This window comes from Pipistrellus kuhlii, unplaced genomic scaffold (assembly GCF_014108245.1).
Source record: "Pipistrellus kuhlii isolate mPipKuh1 unplaced genomic scaffold, mPipKuh1.p scaffold_m20_p_8, whole genome shotgun sequence".
In the NCBI taxonomy this organism is placed as follows: Eukaryota; Metazoa; Chordata; class Mammalia; order Chiroptera; family Vespertilionidae; genus Pipistrellus; species Pipistrellus kuhlii.
This window is the reverse complement of record NW_023425584.1, coordinates 43,195,018-43,207,799: the sequence shown is the minus strand read 5'-3', so window position 1 is coordinate 43,207,799 and position 12,782 is coordinate 43,195,018. Positions and strand designations below refer to the sequence as shown.

The window sequence follows — 12,782 nt, the reverse complement described above, 5'->3', positions numbered from 1 at the left end:
GTTACTTCATTGGTGATCTCCTTACACGTTGATTGCTTATCATGTGCAAATAGGAGATTAGGTAAGAGCAGAAACCCAAACAAAAACCCCCACACACCTAAAACTCAATTTGATGTTGGGTTAAAGCCCTTGGAAAGCTCTCCCTGCTGTAGTCTCCCAGCTCATTCCCCCCACTGACATCTTCAAACTGCCTTCTTCACTCTGGTCTGCCCAGCACCTGGCATCGAGAAGGACACAGAGCAGGGTCTCAGTCTATACCTGCTCAGTGGGAGACGGGCACGAAGGTCTGGCAGCAGGCATGGCATGGAGAGAGCATGTTAATTTCTATGTTTTCGTAAGGGTCACATTCTGAAATCTGCATACCAGGTATTTCAGATGGATCTTCTACAGGTAGGTAGAAGACGTGCAATCCAACGAATGGAAGAAGCAGATAAAAGTAGTCCCCCACTTCTATAATGGGAACTGCTCCTGCTGCCTTCCAAAATCAGACCGGGAGTTGAAAGCTGCACACTTATTTTTAACAGGTGTGCTTTTTTGGTATCACAAGTAAGAGGCATTTACTCTGTCAACATTTTTCTTTCCTGGGGTTGGATGGTGTTTTACTGGTTTTCATTAGGCTGAGTCGTCCTCCCATGTTTAGTTCAGGCCATGTGGCCGTTGGTGCGCAGGGAGGCACACATCCCATGTTCACTGTTAGACCCTGAGGAAACGGAGCGGGAGCTCCCAGGGAGCTGAGACAAGTGTTTCCTCTCCCACTGACACACGTTTGCATGCTTTTGTGTCAAACCTTATTTCCAGAAATAGAATAATATAGGAAGCAGGTGGATGTCGTTCAGGCTTTGAGTTTCTCTTTGATACTTCAGAAGACTTCTTACTTGCAGTTGCTCCCCTCCCCTCCCCTGCCTTCTCTCCTTCTCTCCCCACCCCTGCCCTTCATTTCCCTTTCCTCCCCTCCAAGCAAGGAGGTAGGTCTGTTTCTTTCCTTTCAAGATGAGGTAAATCATAGTCTCCAGTTATTATTATTATTTTTAAATTTTCTCTATTGATTAAGGTATTACATATGTGCCCTACTTCCTCACTCATGCCCTCACTCCCCTGGTGTCTGTGTCCATTTGTTAGGTTTATATGCATGCATACAAGTCCTTTGGTTGATCTCTCCCCCTTACTTCAGAGGGAAGGTAGGGGAAGGTGGGAGCCCCCTTACCCCCACCCTCCCCTACCTTCCCTCTGAAGTTTGAGCATCTGATCATTGTTTCTCTGTTTCTGGATCTGTGTTTGTTAATCAGTTTATGTTGTTCATTATATTTCACAAATGAATGAGATCATGTGATATTTATTTTTCTCTGACTGGCTTATTTTGCTTAGCATAATGCTCTCCAGGTACATTCATGCTGTTGCAAACGGTAGGAGTTTCTTCTCTTTTGCAGCAGCATAGTATTCCATTGTGTAGATGTACCACAGTTTTTTAATCCACTCATCTGCTGATAGGCACTTAGGCTGTTTCCAAATCTTAGCTATGATAAATTGTGCTGCTATGAACATAGGGGTGCACATATCCTTTTTGATTGGTCTTTCTGGTTTCTTGGGATATATATTCCTATAAGTGGGATCACTGGGTCAAATGGGAGTTCCATTTTTATTTATTTATTTATTATTATTATTTAAAAAATTATTTTATTAATTTTTACAGAGAGAAAGAGAGAGGGATAGAAAGTTAGAAACATCGATGAGAGAGAAACATCGATCAGCTGCCTCCTGCACACCCCCCACTGGGGATGTGCCCACAGCCAAGGTACATGCCCTTGACCAGAATCGAACCCGGGACCCTTCAGTCCGCAGGCCGACGCTCTATCCACTGAGCCAAACCGGTCTCGGCTGGAGTTCCATTTTTAGTTCTCCACAGTGGCTGCACCAGTCTGCATTCCCTCCAGCAGTGCACGAGGGTTCTTTTTTCTCCACATCTTCACCAGCGCTTGTCATTTGTTGATTTGTTGATGACTGCCATTCTGACAGTGTGAGATGGGACCTCATTGACATTTTGATTTGCATCTCTCGGATGATTAGTGACTTTGAACATGTTTTCATGTGTCTGTTGGCCTTCCTTAGGTTCTCTTTTGAAAAGTATCTATTTATATCTGTTGCCCATTTTTTTGATTGGATTGTTTATCTTCCTTTTATTAGGTTGTATGAGTTCCCTTAAATGTTGGAAATTAAACCCTTATCAGTGATAACATTGATAAATATGTTCTCCCATGCAGTGGGGTTTCTTGTTTTGTTGATTTCTTTTTTTGCTGTGTAGAAGCGTTTTATTTTGATGTAGTCCCATTTGTTTATTTTCTCTTTAGTTTCCATTGCCCTGGGAGCTGTATTGGTGAAGAAATTGCTTGAGCATAAGTCTGAGATTTTGCTGCCTGTGGATTCCTCTAAGATTTTTATGATTTCCGTCTTACATTTAAGTCCTTTATCCATTTTGAGTTTATGTTTGTGTATGGTATTGGTAGTCTAGTTTCATTTTTTTGCATGTATCTGTCCAATTTTCCCAGCACCATTTATTGAAGGGACTGTCTTGCATAGTCTCCAATTTTAGTGGTTCTGTCTCCTTGGGCTGCATCCCCACTTGGTGATGTGGAACCACAAGCCAAGGCTGGGGCATGTATCAGCCACTCAACACCTGGGCCATAGAAGCTGGGATACAACCACACAGGGCAGAAATTCCTCCTTCCTCCCCCACTGCTGAGGCCCTTGACCCAGCTCCGCCTCCAGCCAGTTTTCTTCCCATGCATGTGTGGACCTTCTGTTGGCTGTCAGTCTCAAGAGGCAAATTAGATGCCATGCAGATCTGAGCTTTCTCATTTGGCCACTCTTTCTTTTGAGACTTATTCTAATCAGAATCTAAGGATACAGCTGCAGGAAATGCTTCTCCTTGTGGTCCCCAGATGTTCCCATAATTCTCTGGTGCTACCCCATCTCCTTATTCCACAGGGCTCATAGCAGGAAAGCTCTCTCTGATATTCTCAAAACACGTCCCAACAGTTCTTTCCTCTCTCTCTCTCTCTCTCTCTCTCTCTCTCTCTCTCTCTCTCTCTCTCTCTCTCACACACACACACACACACACACACACACACACTTAATTCTCACCCTAGGATGTGTTTTTATTTATTTTAGAAAGTGAGAGAGAGAGAGAGAGAGACATCAATTAGTTGCCTCCCATAAGTGCCTGACTGGGGATTGAGCCTGCAACCTTTTGGTGTGTGGAACAATGCTCCAACCAACTGAGTCACCTGACCAGGGCCCTATTTTTATATTTTATCAGAATACAGGGACCCAGTGTTTGGGGAGGGTTTTGGGGTCATTTCTGTACATCTGTAGAAAGAGGTCTTATAGGACTCTCTTTCACGGCCTGCGTAGAAAGAGTTCCAATTCAGGGTTCAGGTTCTGGAGAAGGGCCGCACACAAATGAAAAGAGACTTGAAGAAATTCAATTTGGCGATTTGGGGGGCCAGGCGGTAGTCCAACTCTAGTGGGAGAACTACAACTGCTCTGGCCCTGCCATCCCCTTTTATTGAGGCTTAGCCCTTAGGCAGTAAATAACAGCTGCTTCAAACTAACATAATCTCAACTAAAGGTTGAGCAATTAAGGTTGTTGACCAGCCTTCCTGGCTTCCTGTCAACATCTCTTTCTCAGTAAAACTGATTTGGTTTCCAGCAAGGTCTGTCTCAATCATCTTGATATCAGATACCATTTTTTTTTTTTTGGCACCTCCGTTGAAATGGAGGCAGAAAGAGCCTAATTCTGATAATCTGTTCCCTGAGGACTAAATGAGATGTTATAAGTAAAAACCAAATATGAAGAGTTTTCTGTCAACAGCAAAATTTTGTGCAAATGTCACTTATTAGCGTCACCGTTCTCTGCTCTCTGATAACAGTCTATGACAACTAGTACCAGGAAATATTAAAAGAATCTTTCCAGATGAAAAAGATACTGTTGGGAAACAAAGTTTAGATGCCAGGATGGTTGGTAAATGATGATCTTTGATGGGGGAGCAGCTTATCTCCAATCCTGTGTCAGAGGCAGAGGACAAGTCATGGGTAAACTGGGTGCTGCAGTTGTGGAGTGAAAACCGTCATTACTGAGGACACATCCCCCATTCAGGTTGTGCAGCACAAACAAAGGCAGGCCAAGTAAACAAGGCCCTTTCCAAGGCTAAAGAGAAATCCCATCAGCACTTAATAACAAAGGAATCTCATTTGCTTTGGATGTGGGGAAGGGGACATTCCAGGCAGAGAGCCTGGTGAGCAAATGGAAAGAAGGGACTCCACGAGGCGCGCGCACCCGCACCCGCGTACCCGCACCCGCGAGCGCTCATGTGACTTTGCATGTTTGTGCTGGAGCACATGTGTGCCTGTGTACCTCTAGATTGGGGAAAGGTATATTCAGAGCGTTCATTGGACTTTGAGCTGGCTTGACAGAAGGTTGACGGAGGGAAGGTCTTAAGAGCCAATGTTGAATTCATATTTGATAAACAGTGAATGTTGAGTCATAATGGGTTCTTCTAAAACATGTTTTTTCATCACAGAAGTACTACATGGGTGTAGCAAAAACCAAGAACATTATAAAACATGCACATAACCAGGGTGCTATGATTCCATTGCCATCTGGTGTGGTGATTCCACACTGTTCCTTCTTGGTCCAGAGCAAGGCTTTCTGTCCACCTGTAACCACTCTCCAGCGCTCAGTCTCACCTGATTGGAGGCAAGCCTGCAGCTCATGGGCATCTAGTTGCGGGTCTAGATCCCGGGGGTTTTCCGCTGGAGGTGGTACAGAGGCAGGCGTGGGGCTGTGCGGGGTGGACATCCCGGGCGACACCCGCCCTGGGCCCTGGCTGGTCCTCACCGTGGAGCAAAGAGGAGAACTCAGCTGCCTCTTGCAGCTTCCTGGAGTTGGCCAGACTTTCTCCTGTGGGGCTCACGGCTTCTCCTGTCCCCTCTCCTGTTCCTGGCAGTGTCCCCTCCATGTTTCCTTTCGCCTCGCCCAGCCTTGCTCCGTCTTAGACCTTCACTTCCTTTGTGTGTGGCAGAATCTTGCTGCCCCAGATTTAAGCTGGAAAACAGAAACATTTTATTATATTTATTTTTCTTGAAAGTCAAGTATTGACTTGTCCCTTTTCCTCGTTCTCTCGTGTTACCCACATGTCAGAGTACCAGTGAAGGGTCTTGGTGAGTCCAGTTATGGGGAGAGACATACTGATTAATATTCCCACATGACCAGGATAAGAGTGAAAGCTCTCCATGACACCATCCCATAGGGAAAATCATTGCTTATGCCTGCTGCATGTCTTTCCATATTATCCCAGGCATTTAATGATGTGGAAATATGACTTATCATTATGGCTACATCACTCACAGAAATGGGATCCTACTCTTCCGCACCTTGTCCTTTTCACTTAACACACTGAGGACATCCTTCCGAATTGTTAGTGTAGATCAGCCTCAGAGTCTCCAGGGGAAGGAGAAAAATGGTGTTTTGGGAAAGCTGCTCAGGCAGTTCTGAGAGCTAACCCTCCTCCACCTCCCAGTGCTGCCCAGTGACCCCTCCATAGTTAATTCCCTCACCCTCTGTGCAGTGCTCACCGTGGGCGCTGTGCTCGATGCCATGTCAGCATGCTTCTTGCCACTTTGTTTTATTTTAAAAGTGCCTTCTGACATTTCTCCCTCCCTCCTTCCTTTCTCTTTACCCTTTTAAAAACAAAAAAGCAAAAAAAAAAACCCCACTACTGAATATAAAGAATACCATTAATGAGGAAGAAAACCACAGAAAGGTTTTTCTCTACTTTTCCCTACCTGTAGTTAAAACCATAACTGAACTTTGGTAGGGGGTGGGAGGTGGGGAGTGGGTGGGAGGTGGGGAGAGCCATTAAAAATATCCACGAACCCTGGCCGGTTTGGCTCAGTGGATAGAGCATTGGCTTGCGGACTCAAGGGTTCCAGGTTCAATTCTGGTCAAGGGCATGTACCTTGGTTGCGGGCACATCCCCAGTGGGGGGTATGCAGGAGGTAGCTGATCAATATTTCTGTCTCATCGATGTTTCTAACTCTCTACCCTTCTCCCTTCCTCTCTGTAAAAAAAAAATCAATAAAATACATTTTAAAAAGTCCATGAATTTACAAGCGAGGCCTTGCCCCCGGCTGGGGTGGAGCAGAGACCCTCGGGACTGAGCTGAGACTTCTTTAATTCCGTGGAAGAGCTTGTCCCTCCTCTGCCACTGCTGCTGAGGTCCTCAGGAGATGTAGTTGTGCTTCTGCCTATGAGCGCAGGGGAGAATGACAGCCGGCAGAGCCAGTAGCTTGGTTCTCCTGGGACTTCACTAAGCCCAGCACCCGGCTTTCCCATCATTGCTCACCCCCTGGATTCTTGATCACCGGTGTTCTTGCCTTTAATAATTAGGCATAGATTTCCAGGCTGGAGGGAGCTGGGGCCTCAGCACAACCTCCATCCTCACACGACCTCTGTTATACCCTTCACGGTCAGAGGCGCCATTAGCAGTTCAGCTCTTCCCGAAACCGGGGAGAGAGTTCAGTAAATATCTCTCCAACCTCAGTATTCTTTTTTTTTTTAATAAATATATTTTATTGATTTTTTACTGAGAGGAAGGGAGAGGGATAGAGAGCTAGAAATATCGATGAGAGAGAAACATCGACCAGCTGCCTCTTGCACACCCTCTACCGGGGATGTGCCCACAACCAAGATACATGCCCGTGGCTGGAATTGAACCTGGGACCCTTCAGTCCGCAGGCCGATGCTCTATCCACTGAGCCAAACTGGTCTTGGCCTACCTCAGTATTCTGTCTCTGTCAATACGGAAACATTTTGGCAAGTTTGATATTCAGTTCTTAGGAACCAAGTGACCTTTTTGAGCCGAGAGAGGAAGGACCTATGTGTCAGGACAGGAGGACTTTGCCCTTCACCCCAAACGCGTGCAAGGATTTCGGGGTAACAGATGCTGGGCTTCCTTCACCTCTGTGACAGCTTCTTTCTACGAGGGCCTTTTTCTTGAGCTCAAATCCCAAGGCTGGTAGCAAACATTATAAACCATAGCACCTCTGTGACAGCTTCTTTCTTTCTTTCTTTTTTTTCAAAATATATTTTATTGATTTTTTTTGCCCCCCTCCCTCCCTCCCATACATACCCTCCCTCCCCAGAGTTTTATGTCCATTGGTTGTACTTATATGCATGTACACAAGTCCTTCGGTTGATCTATTATCTCCCCCAAATCTTCCTCCCCTCCCCACTGTAATTTGACAGTCTGCCTGTTGCTTTACTGTCTCTATGTATGTGACAGCTTCTTTCTATGAGGGCTTTTTTCTTGAGCTCAAATCCCAAGGCTGGTAGCAAACATTATAAACCATAGCATCAGCAACCATGATGAAGAAAAGAGAAGATTCCTGACGAATAGACAACATCCTTTGATTTTCTTAGGAAGAAGGGACACGGTTACACTAAAGTTCTTCACAGGTTCTTTTGACCCAGAGGGTGGCATTTTCACTCAGGAGAAGGTGAACTCCCGTGCCCTACATTTCTCTGTTTGTATTTTATTTGTGACTCATTCTTTCCATCTTCCATCTTCCAGATGAGGAACTTAGGTACTAGTAGGGTTAGTAAGTCTCAAGGAAAAAGTGGAATTTGAAACCTCTGTTCAACTGCTTATTAAGATAGAGTCTCTGTTAATCTTCATTTTTATATTCCTCCTGGATGTGAGATCAGAAGGTACTGCAGACACACTGGAGGATTCCAGCACAGAGGCAGGAAGCCCACTGAGATTTCGGGGTGCCAGCTCACGGGCGCAATTTGGATTGGCCCTCCCCTCAGCTGGCGGTCCCTGGTACAAAGAATTCAGATTTAATGGCCTAGGTGGACCATCTTGCTTCCTGCTCTCAAAGTGCTTGGGATGCAGGCAATAAACATCACCAGGTAGGCTCTTAACCGTGGGCTCCCAATTAGCGTGAGGTATACAGGCATTTTTTCCCCCCCCATCTCTGGAAGAAACAGAAGGGAGGTTCAGAGGAATCCGTGAGCTTCTCGGAAGTCTATCCATCCAAGATGTTTGGAGGAAGAGCTTCTCTCTGGGGACAGGCCTAGATCAGCTCTGGCACATGTGCTGTTTATAGTCTGAGAAAGAAAAGCCAGGACGTAACGGCTAAGAATGTAACTGAACCTTGTTAGAAATCAATACGGTGAATGGAATTGAGCTGGGAGATGACGCTCCAGCCAACTGGGCCTGGGATGTGGGAATTTTTGTTCATCAGCTCCCAGTCTAGTTTTGTTCAGCGATAATGCAGTAGCCATTCTGCATGCTGATTGGCTAGGGGAGGTTCTCTTCTCCGACAATGAGAAGATAATCAATCATGTTACTGGCTTTTGTCTTGGCGAAGGTATTTAGGTTTCAGCCAGCTGGTTAGCTGCCTCAAGGCCACCTGCTTGACTGAAAAATAAAGAATCAGTTTCTTTCACTTTGCAAGAAGGGGGACGTATTGACTTGTGTGATAATTTTAGGTGGATGATTAAATTTGGCCTCTTAGGCTCCAGCTGAAAATTCAATTCAGATGACTGGTTTTTCTTTTCATACACCATTGAGCAATCCCACGTGCTGCCATGGCTAATGTCCCTGATGCTGATTGTCCCTTCACTTTAACAAAGCACAGAATCTCTAGCCCACTCTCTATTTCCTGTGCCTCCCAGCTACAGGGACACAATGAGGAAACGCACTCTTTCTGCTTATGTTAAGGATACTACTCTATGCAGCCATGCTCAGAGGCTCTCCCAAGTAACTGAATTGCTCCGTAGGAGGATTCTTCTGATGGTAATTGATGAAATAAGTCAGTTTCCCCTGGTGCATTTTGCACGTTCAGTGCAATCAGTCCTACTTCTGGTGCCACTTGGCTGATACATCACTATTTTAGATGCCAAAGTTGTGAACAGGTTCAATGTGTATGATCTAGCCCAAAATAGGATAGTCATTTTTGACTTCCTCATTCTCCACATCCAACCCATCAGCAAATTCTGCCCTTCTATCTCCAAAACATTTCTCCAAAATTCCCACTTCTCTCCATGTTTACTAATCACCCCTTCCCTCTCCTCACCCCACCGGTAAAAGCATCCATCCTCTCTTACCTGGGCCACTGCAATCCCCTCCCAAGTGGCCTCTCTGCTTCCATTTTTGCCTCCAGAAAAGAATTCTCTGCACACCAGTAAGAGTACAATTTAAAAAAAAAATGAGGTCACAAAGGTCCCTTTATTAAAACCTTCTGATAGCTGCCCATAATTATCAGGTTCCAATGAAGCTCTCTGACCGTGTCTTCAGTACCTGGTGAGGTCTGGCCTCTGCCTGCCTCTCTCTTCCTCTCCATCACACTGCTCTTGCCATGTCTTGACAGCTTCAAGTTCCCTTCCATTTTAGGGCCTTTGAAGTAAGTATTCCCTGTGCCGGGAATGTTCTTCCCCCAGCCAAGCAAGGTCTTCGCAGGGTGTCATCATTTTTATTCTGTTTTCAATTTCAATGTCAACTTCTCAGATAATCTTTCTTGACTATTAAAATTTAAGTAGTTTAGACCTTTTGGGTTATGTTATCCTGTTTTGTTTTTGAAATAGCACTAACCACTACCATGCATTTTCTCTTGTTTGTTTGTTTATTGCCTGTCTCCTTTACCAGAAGCTGAGATTGGTTACAATATGGACTATTGTCTGTTGTGTTCAGAGTATGTCTAGTGCCTAGAATAGGGTCTTGTATGGAGCAGGTGCCCAGTAAATGGTTATCTAGTAAATGAATAAACAAAGCCTGGCAAGGACATTTCCTAAGTGATACAGGAGCAGGATGCTTTAGGTGTGGCCCTATCCAAAGTTAGGGGATGAGAGCCTGGCTGAGTAGCTCAGTTGGTTAGAGCATCATCCAGATATACCAAGGTTTTAACTTTGATCCCCAGTCAGGGCACATATAAAAATCAACCAATGAATGCAAAAAGAAATGGAACAACACATTGATGTTCCTCTTTTTTCCTTTCTCTCTCTCTAAAAAACCAGTTTTTTAAAAGAGGATGAGACTGAATGACTTGTCACAGGTTTATTTTTGACTCAGATTTTGAGCCTCTAAGTTAACAGGTATTTTCTGAGGCCTAATGTATGTGGTGCTATTAAGTGGACTCAAATAATGACAACTTCTTATCTTGAGGAGGTAGGAGACTGACCTCATTCTCAGCTGATCTGATCAACTGAAAAGCAAAATGTGCCATTAATTTTAGGATCCATTATATGTGACATTTTTTGTTTTGCTAAAGATTAGGGCCCAATAGGAGAATCGGAGAGCTCACTAAGCATTGTATCTTTATTCACGTTTGGAAATTAGTTGGTACTGGGGACAGTCCGTGCACTCACCCTGATTTGGGGTCTAGGTCTTATTTGCCCAGGAAGGGCCGGTGCCTGTGCCATGTCTCCGTGTCTGAAATCTCTTATTCATGCATGCACAAAGGGCAGGCATGAGTCACACAGGATGAATCCCTGAGCCTCACAGACAGGAGAAGAATGTAGAGTCGTGATACTGAAACCATTTCTCAGCCTGAGTTGTCAGTGCTGGGACCCACTTCAGCACATTTCTGAAATGAACTCTGCTAAGGCGAGGTCGGTGACACCATAAAGAAGAATTTTGTAATTAAAAAAGCTTAAAGGGATCACTGGCAAGATGGCCTTTCTTTTTTCTTTCTTTCTTCTTCTTCTTCTTCTTTTTTTTTTTTTTTTAAACCAAGTCACTTAAAGAAGTAAACTTGATAGAAATACTTCCTTACATCAGTTTTGCCCATCAGTCAAAGTGACGGGAGCCAGACTGAGCAGAGACACCCCTTAAGGAACTCTAAGGGGCGGGCTTAAAGCTTGCCTTCGCCTGGGAAGCCATTTATCACCTGATGAAGGCATCTATTGGGTGACTTCAGTGATCCTTAAAGTTTGGTCAGCAGGATTAGAAATAAGATAAAGATAATACAGCTCATTCGGAAAGTTCTACCTTTTATGAACAGCTATGAGCCTCACTATTTTAATTTACCAGATGGATACTAGCGATTTAAAATATTTTGATAGAAGGGACCTATGTAATACTTTCAATAATAAAATTAAAATAAATATTATGATAAATGAAAACAACCTCCTCCATCAGATCACACAACATTTAATGTATATTTTACTGCAGTGGACCCATTGGGGCTTCAGAAGTTACATCTGACTGGCTGATTAATAAATCAGCCCAAATATCCCAAATCAGCCCTGGCCAGTGTTTCTCAGTGGTGAGAGTGCTGGCCCTTGAACTGAAGGGTGGCAGGTTTGATTCCCGGACAAGGGCATGTACTTGCGTTGCAGGTTCAATTCCCCAGCCCCAGTCAGAGCACGGCAGAGGCAACCCATCGATGTGTCTCTATCACACATTGATGTTTCTTTCTCTTTCTCCCTCTCTTCTTCCTTCCACTCTCTCTAAAAAACAACCAATGGAAAAAGTATCCTTGGGCGAGGATTAACAACTACAACCAAAATCAGAGACAACAAAATGAATGAAGAAGGAGCAAGAGTCAGAGCATCTGCCGCTGGGTGTCCTGAGGGGAAGCACTGCTTTTCATGGGCCATCTGTAGCCATAAGTGGCTGGAGGAGTTGACTTGAATTCAGCCTCTCTCTAGAGTGGAAGGCAGTTAGGGTCCCTAATGAGAGAGTATCCCAAGGGAGGAATTTTAAATCAGAAACTTGGCTAGTTCTTTCTGATAGTTGTTTGGAATGACTAGGACACACATATCCTCACAGAGCAAAAATGGCCACATAGCTCTGAGGGGCAGAGGAGAAGGCTCTGAGAGCATACGAATTAGAGGATCTCAGAGGGCTTCCGACCTGAACTCCTCCCTCCTTCTGCCAACAAAGGAAATGAGCTCTGAAAGGGTTCAATGACATACTGAGTGACACACAGAGAGTTCAGGACTAAGTGAGGGCTGTGACCCCAGTGTGGTGACTCATAGTCTTTCTAGACAGAATGGAAAATTAGAAAAACAATATTTTAAATTATTTTTCCCAGTTTCATTGAGGAACAATTGGCATATAAGCAACAATATGTCACTGTGTAAGTTTAAGGCATATAAGCACGATGGTTTAATTTTCATATGTTGTGAAATGATTATCACAGTAGGTTCAGCTAACATTCATCTCGTATAGATACAATATAAAGAAAGGAAAGGAGAAAAGAAAAAAAAATAATTTTCTCCTGGTGATGAGAGCTCTTAGGATTTACAAATGACAGTTTGATACCTTGAAGTAGGTGGCACTGCTATAATTGTCTGCATGTTGTGGGACCCTAGAGACTATCCCATCCTTGTCGAGGGGTGCGCTAACTGTCTCTCCTTTCATACAACACTACATTATTATTTCTGATGCTTATTTTATTGTCTCTTAAGAGCTGTCTTTCTACAACGAGGTAATGGAAGAGCTGCAGTGCCTGAGTTTGAACACAGGAGACCAGCCTGAGGATTTTCTGCAGAGAGGCACAGGAACATATTTGATGATGGAGGAGACTAGGGTGAGGCTGAAGATGCAGTTGGTCTTTAATATTGAGACCTTTCTTCTTTTAAGGCTGTGAGGGGAGACCAGAAGCAGATAAAGAGATGAGGGAGGCAGGGATTCTCCTCTGGAGAGTCCATGTTTTTTTTAAAAAAAATATTTTTATTGATTTCAGAGAGGAAAGGAGAGGGAGAGAGAGATAGAAAC

General features: G+C 44.4%; 1 non-coding gene across 1 annotated transcript; it reads right to left on the bottom strand.

The window, feature by feature from the left end:
- Positions 1-12,307: 12,307 nt before the first annotated feature.
- Positions 12,308-12,432, bottom strand: LOC118711978. The gene has a single exon (XR_004985916.1). It is a non-coding gene; the product is annotated as a U6atac minor spliceosomal RNA (small nuclear RNA).
- Between the last annotated feature and the right edge of the window lie 350 nt (positions 12,433-12,782).